Raw genomic sequence first — 8,095 nt, 5'->3', positions numbered from 1 at the left:
TATGTGACGGACTGGCCCTAGAGGGGCTCTAGTGGCAACCAGCACTACTGCTATTAGTAGCCTTACAGCTATAACCCTCTTAACTGTAAGGCTAAAAGGATTCATAATAACAATACTAACCGATTATTGCCTAGTTGTACCTATAAGGGTGCCCCTTTAGGGGCTCCGCGCCGGGCCACTCGTGGAAGGCGCTAGGCCAGAGCCTAGCCTATAACATTTAAGTATAATACTTACTATATAATAAGAGCTCCTAATAATAGCTAGAATTTAGTATTTAGTAGGTTAGGTAGCTTTACTAGCTTACCTACTATATTATATAAAGCTCTTAAATTAACTTTATTATATTATATAAGTATAGGATCTATAATATTCTTTAGTATCTATATATAGTAAAGCTTTATAAGCTTAAAGTCTACTAGTAAGGGCTTACTTAGTATAGCTAGTATAGTTAATAAATAGAAGGCTAATATATAAAAGCCTTCTTTTTCTATTAAGTTATTAAGTAAATCTTAATACTTTATCTTCTTATATTTATAGGCCTTATATAATACTACTTTTACTAATAAGCTTATTATATTATATTTTACTAATAAGCTTACTTTATTATATATATAGATAAGAAATAAAAATTAAAAGATAGAAAGAAATAGTTATTTACTAAGAAAAGTAATAATATTAATACTAAGAAATAAAGAAAATAGTAAGTAAGTTAGGGGGGGGGGGAGAGGTTTTATAAATACTATATTACTAGGTAGTCTAATAATAAATAATACTTATTTAATATCTAATCTTCTAATACTACTATTATATATTTACCTAACTCTCTAGTAAATAACTATTTATTATAATTTTTATCTAGATTATAATATTATACTTAAAAAAATTATATATTATCCTTATACTTCTTATTTATTATCTAGATAATTTTATAGTCCTTTATATAAAGCTATAATAGTTTAGGTATTATAATATACTTATATAGTTCTCTAGCCTATAGAGTTATATAGTTAGCCTTTTTAATAGCTATCTATATATCTACTAGTAGCTTATTAAATTCTACTAATAGCCTATATACTAGCTTTAAGTAGTCTACTAAAATTACTAGCTAGATATATAATATAGTAAGTAATACTAGTTAGTATATAGTATAGCTAATATACTTTATAATATAATAAGGTTCTATAAATTACTTTTTAAATTTATACTCTAGGTTATTAGTTATAGTATATCCTTTATATAGTTTAAAATATACTATATTATTAACTATAAAGAAGTAAGTTATATATTACTAGTTATAATAGTTCTTTATTATTATTATAGTAATAGTAAAGGTATTATATACTAAGACTTTAGCTACCTTATAGTTTAGTTTTACTAGTATACTACTAATTAAGTAGTTTAGTATATTTATAGGGTTAAATCCCTTAATAACTTTATATAGTAAGTACCTTATTAATATAGATTATATACTATTAATTTAAAAGATTAACTATAGTATAATTAATTCCTATTATATTAGTTTCTTTAAGCTAGTAATATAGACTTAGATAGCTAAGGATATTATCTAGATTACTTATTCTATCTAGCTATTTATCTATAGGTAGTATACTATAGTATATATAAGCTTTATATATATCTATCTTTATATATATTACTATAATACTACTATAAACTTTAGGTCCTTATTTAAGAGTATAATCTTAAGGATACCTTAGCCTTTATTAAATAGTATATTAAGTAGGATTTATACTACCTTTACTATATTAGATATATTCTTTAGGGGGGCTACTAGTACTAACTTACTAAATTTATAAACTACTACTAGTATTACTATATACCTTTATTCTAAAAGTAATAGTATTAGTATAAAGTTAATTAAGATATAATAGTATAGTATAGGTATTAGTAATAGTAGCTATAGGTTCCTATATAGTATATATACCTACTTATAATACTCTTAATACTTTATATATTATTATAAGAATTCTTAAAAATACTTACTACCTTTATATATATAGTATTACTATAGTACTAGTTTAAGTTTATTATATACTATATAATTACTAGTATAAATAGCTTTAAATATATCTTATTCTACTATATATAGAATATATAGCTTATCTAGGTAGTTTATAATTACTTTCTATAGAAGCCTATCCTTAATCTTAAATAGAAGCTTAGCTTTATTATTAGTAGCTAACTTATTATTATATATAATAATATCCTATATATATACCTAGACTAGGTCCTTTTAGTATCTATAATATAGCTACTCTTTAAATTCTAGGCTTATATTAATAAGGCTTATATTAATAATAAGTAGCTCTAAAGCTAAAAGAACAATCTCCTATTACCTAGTATATCTAGTACTTACCTATACTATATAACTAGATAGAAGTTATATAATATAATAACTTTATCTCTTACTCTATATATACCCTATTAGTCTTAATAGGTTATAAGCCTAGTAATACTTATATTATAAAAGCTACTAATAAAATAAAAGAAAGTATTAATTTCTTATTAAATTTACTTATTATCTATATAAGCTAATATTTACTATAAAACTTAAGAAATTTATAACTCCTTATATATAGAAAGAAGAAAGACCTTAAACTCTAATTAATCTAGAGTATATTTAATAAGTTTATTTACTATAAAAATTCTATATAAAGAAAAAGAAATTCTACTATTATACTTTACTTAGTAATTTATATATAGACTTTATATACTTATTTTATATATATTATAATATAAATTTATTTAATATAGTTATAGCCTTTAAATAAATATACTTATTAAATTACTTACTATAATCTATAGTCTTAAATATACCTACTAGATTACTTACTATAATTTATAGTCTTAACTACTATAAAAGGTATATAGTAACTACTTACTTAATAAAAAGAATTCTTTATTATTTATTTAAATACTTCTTACCTTTAAATAAATATAAAGTACTTAGTTTAAAAAGAAAGACTATATACTTAGCCTATTATCTTCTTTATTATCTTAAAGTTCTACTCTCTTAGTAAGTAATACTATTAGTAACTTAACTTCTATATATAAGTTAAGATTTTCTTATAGCCTTATTATTTACTTTATTATTTAGTATTATATCTTTAATACTAAAAGAGGTATTAAATATCTTAAAGTTTAAATTTAAAAGTAGTTAGGTTAAATAGAAGCTAAAAATAATTAATATACTAAGACTTAATAATCTTAATAGATTACTATTAAAAGGCTAAAAAAATAGCTTTATCTTAACTAAGGCTTATAATAATAAGACTATAAAGAATCTTATTTAAGAATAAATATAGAACTAGGTTTATATTATTACTCTTATTAATATAAACTTTAAAGAATATACCTATAGCCTTATTAAGGATAAGGTTATAGTATTAGATATAATTATAGCCTTTAAGAAGTACTTTAAATTAAAAGGTATTATTATTTTTTAAACTATAGCTAACTATTTCTTAATATTAACCCTTATTTAATATAGATCTATTAAGAAACTTACTATAGTACTTATTAATACTTAAGCTAAATAGTAATCTTTTAATAAAGACTTTAAAGTCTTTAAGGCTTTAATAATATATCTTTTTATTAATAGTCTTAATAAAGAGTTTAACTTTTATACTACTAAGATAGCTTTTTATTTTATTCTAAAGTAAACTAATAATACTATTATAGCTTTTATAACTATACTTATATAGGTAGTTATAGTTATAGCTAACTTTATTAAGCTTAAATAATAGAATAATAAAAAGTCTAAATAGTAAGCTACTTTTAATAATAGGTAGCTCTAAAGCTAGAAGAACAATCTCCTATTACCTAGTATATCTAGTACTTACTTATACTATATAACTAGATAGAAGTTATATAATATAATAACTTTACCTCTTACCCTATATATACCCTATTAGTCTTAATAGGTTATAAGCCTAGTAGTACTTATATTATAAAAGCTACTAATAAAATAAAAGAAAGTATTAATTTCTTACTAAATTTACCTACTATCTATATAAGCTAATATTTACTATAAAACTTAAGAAATTTATAACTCCTTATATATAGAAAGAGGAAAGACTTTAAACTCTAGTTAATTTAGAGTATATTTAATAAGTCTATTTACTATAAAAATTCTATATAAAGAAAAAGAAATTCTATTACTATACCTTACCTAATAATTTATATATAGACTCTATATACTTATTTTATATATATTATAATATAAATTTACCTAGTATAGTTATAACCCCTAAATAGATATACTTATTAGATTACTTATTATAATCTATAGTCTTAAATATACCTACTAGATTACTTACTATAATTTATAGACTATAAAAAGTATATAGTAACTACTTACTTAGTAAGAAGAATTCCTTATTATTTACTTAAATACTTCTTACCTTTAAATAAATATAAAGTACTTAGTTTAAAAAGAAAAACTATATACCTAGCCTATTATCTTCTTTATTATCTTAAAATTCTACTCCCTTAATAAGTAATACTATTAATAACTAAATCCTATATATAAGCTAAGATCTTCTTATAGCCTTATTACCTACTTTATTATTTAATACTATATCTTTAATACTAAAGGAGGTACTAAATATCTTAAAGCTTAAATCTAAAAGTAGTTAGGTTAAATAGAAGCTAAAGATAATTAATATACTAAGACTTAATAATCTTAGTAGATTACTACTAGAAGGTTAAAAAAATAGCTCTATCTTAACTAAGGCTTATAGTAGTAAGACTATAAAGGATCTTATTTAAGAATAAATATAGAATTAAGTCTATACTATTATTCTTATTAATATAAGCCTTAAAGAATATACTTATAGCCTTATTAAGGATAAGGTTATAGTATTAGATATAATTATAACCTTTAAGAAGTACTTTAAACTAAAAGGTATTACTATCTTCTAAATTATAGCTAATTATTTCTTAATACTAACTTTTACTTAATATAGATTTATTAAGAAACTTACTATAGTATTTATTAATACTTAGGCTAAATAGTAATCTCTTAATAGAGACTTTAAAGTCCTTAAAGCTTTAATAGTATATCTTTTTATTAATAGTCTTAATAAAGAGTTTAATTCTTATATTACTAAGATAGCCCTTTATCTTATTTTAAAATAAACTAATAATATTATTATAACTCTTATAATTATACTTATATAGGTAGTTATAGTTATAACTAACTTTATTAAGTTTAAATAATAGAATAATAAAAAGTCTAAGTAGTAAGCTATTTTAGTTACTATAATAGTTATTAAAAGGTATTCCCCTTATAGTATAATAAAACCTAATACTACTAGGTACTTTTATTTCTTTTATAAGCTTCTAGGTTACTTTAATAAGTAATACTAAAAGCTATACTCTAAACTTTATTTAATAAACCTACTTTCTTTATTTTAATAAAATAGAAAGTACTAATACTTAACTAAAAAATATAATAATAAATATAAATATAAGAAGGTTAACTTTAAATAGTATATAAATCCTTTTATAGACTTTAAACTAGTTTAACTTACTTTTACTATTTTTTAAAGCTTATAATACTTTAATTAACTTAAGGTAGATAGTATTTTTATAGGTATTAAACCTAGATAAGATTTTAATCTTTCTATATTATTATATTAGAAACTAATACTATTTAACTCTAGTATATCTAGCTATATCTTAAGCTATAAGGAACTTATAAAGGACCTATTCCCTTACTTAGGCCTTAGTATCTAAGGTCTTATTAGTACTATCTTAAAACCTACTACTTATAAAATAGCTATTATTACTATAAAAAGCCTTAAGACTACCTTAGAATTATATAATAGTATTCTATAGAAAGGTACCCTAATAAATCTACTCTTTATTAGTTACCTAGTAATAAAGAATATTATAGTAATCTTTAATAAAGAAAGAGTAATTATAATAAAGGATTAGGGGGTTATTCTTACTACCTAGTAGACTATTAGAGTTTATATAGTTAACTATATTACTTTAAGTATTAGTATATTAGCCTATATAATAAATAACCTAAAGTATAAGCTATAATATAATTAACTTAGATATTTAGGGGAATAGAATATTACTAAACTTATTTTTATCTTTATTAGTATAAAGCCTATTAGTTAATATAAATATTATATTAGCTATCTTATAAGAAGATAAAAAGAAAGCCTTTATATTTATCTATTCTAAAAGGGAATATATCTTTTTAAAAGCCTTTATACTAATATTATTAATATTCTACTTACTTTCTAGAAAAAGGATTAGTATTAGGTTACTATTATTAATAATTATACTAAAATATATTAGCTATTCTTTATTAAAAAGAAATCTTAATTACTTAATATAATACTAAATTTCCTAAAGATATAAGAATATTTAGAATATAAATACTACTTTATTTAGCTAGATTAAGGGGGGGAGAATATTATAACCTAGTTTAAGAACTTTTATATTTCCTTAGGTATATACCTATAGTATTCTACTACTAATTAGTATTAATAAAATAGTATTACTAAGGTTAGGAATAGGATACTATAAGATAAGCTTTTTTTTATTATATATTAGTTAAAAGTACTAATTAAATTCTAGCTAGTTATAGTATAGGCTTATATTACTCTTTAATAGTATACCCCTATAATAAGGAATAATAAACTAATAACTCTTTATAAACTATAGTTTAAAAATAAACCTAACCTTAGTTATTTATAAATTATAGGTAGTTATAAGTAGTAAAAGACCTTTTATTATATTCTAAGAATAGTTCTTAAAACTATCCTATATATCTTAATTAGATATAAAGGCTAAACTAACTATATTATCTTAAATACTAATAAACCTAATAAACTAGTAGTTACTAATAATATTATCTTTTAAGAATAGCCTAACTAGCTATTTAAAGATTTTAAATATAACCTTCTTTAGTAAAATAACCTTACTTTAGGCTATAAAAGTAAAACTATATACTACTCTTTAAGTTAATAAGTAATTAATAGGAGATAAGAGTATATAAAAATTATTCTAATTACCTATAACTTACCTATTAGTAAGAGCTTTATAATAAAGTACTATAGTATACTTACTACCTTAACTATAGGGCCTAAGTAAATAATACCCTCTATATCTTCTATATTAGTAATACTAGGAATTACTAATAAAGATAATAATATTTATAACTTAGCTAATAATAATAACTTTATTAGCTATTTATATATATTAAATAATAATAAATTTAAATTAATATTACTAGATATTTAATTAACCTTATATCCTATCTTTACTATTAGTATTAATAAGATACTATCTAACCTCTTTAAAATACCCTTATCCCTAGCTTTAAGTAGTACTATTAAGTAAGAAGAAAAACCTATAATATAGATTAAAATTCTAATTAAATTAGTCTTAATATCCTAAAACTACTAATATATACTTTACTTTAATCTTAATAATATAATAAACCTTACTATATTTAGTAACCTTATCTATAATAAAGAACCTATAATATATAAGTAGGTTATTCTTTACCCTAACTTATAAAAGTAGAAAGGCTTAATAGTAAATAAATATAACTTTTTAATAAAGAACTATATTATAATTATAGTTAATAGGCCTAAAAATAAGACTATTCTTCTAGGTAAGTAAGTATATAAACTTAAAAAAGGTACTAATAATAAGGTTATTTACTAGAAATCCTAATATATAGTAAAAGGCTTTAATTAATATAAAGAACTTAATTACTATAAAATATTTATAAGTATACTAAAAATTTTAATACTATACTTACTACTAGTAATTATAGCTACCTTAAACCTTAAGGTTAAGTAAATAGATATTAAGATTACCTTCCTTTATAGTTCTATAGATACTAAAGTCTATATTAAAATACCTAAAGGATATTAAAAAGAATACCCTAGGAAGGTATAGAAGCTACTAAAGTCCCTATATAGGCTAAAGTAAGCCTTATAAATCTAGTATATAACCTTTTATAAAATACTTTAAAGTCTTAGCTTTAAGCCTATATAGCTTAATTATTCTTTATTTATTTATAAAGATAGCCTAATTATTATAGTTT

Source organism: Cordyceps militaris (genome assembly GCF_000225605.1).
Source record: "Cordyceps militaris CM01 unplaced genomic scaffold CCM_S00004, whole genome shotgun sequence".
In the NCBI taxonomy this organism is placed as follows: Eukaryota; Fungi; Ascomycota; class Sordariomycetes; order Hypocreales; family Cordycipitaceae; genus Cordyceps; species Cordyceps militaris.
This window is presented reverse-complemented; position numbering follows the sequence as displayed.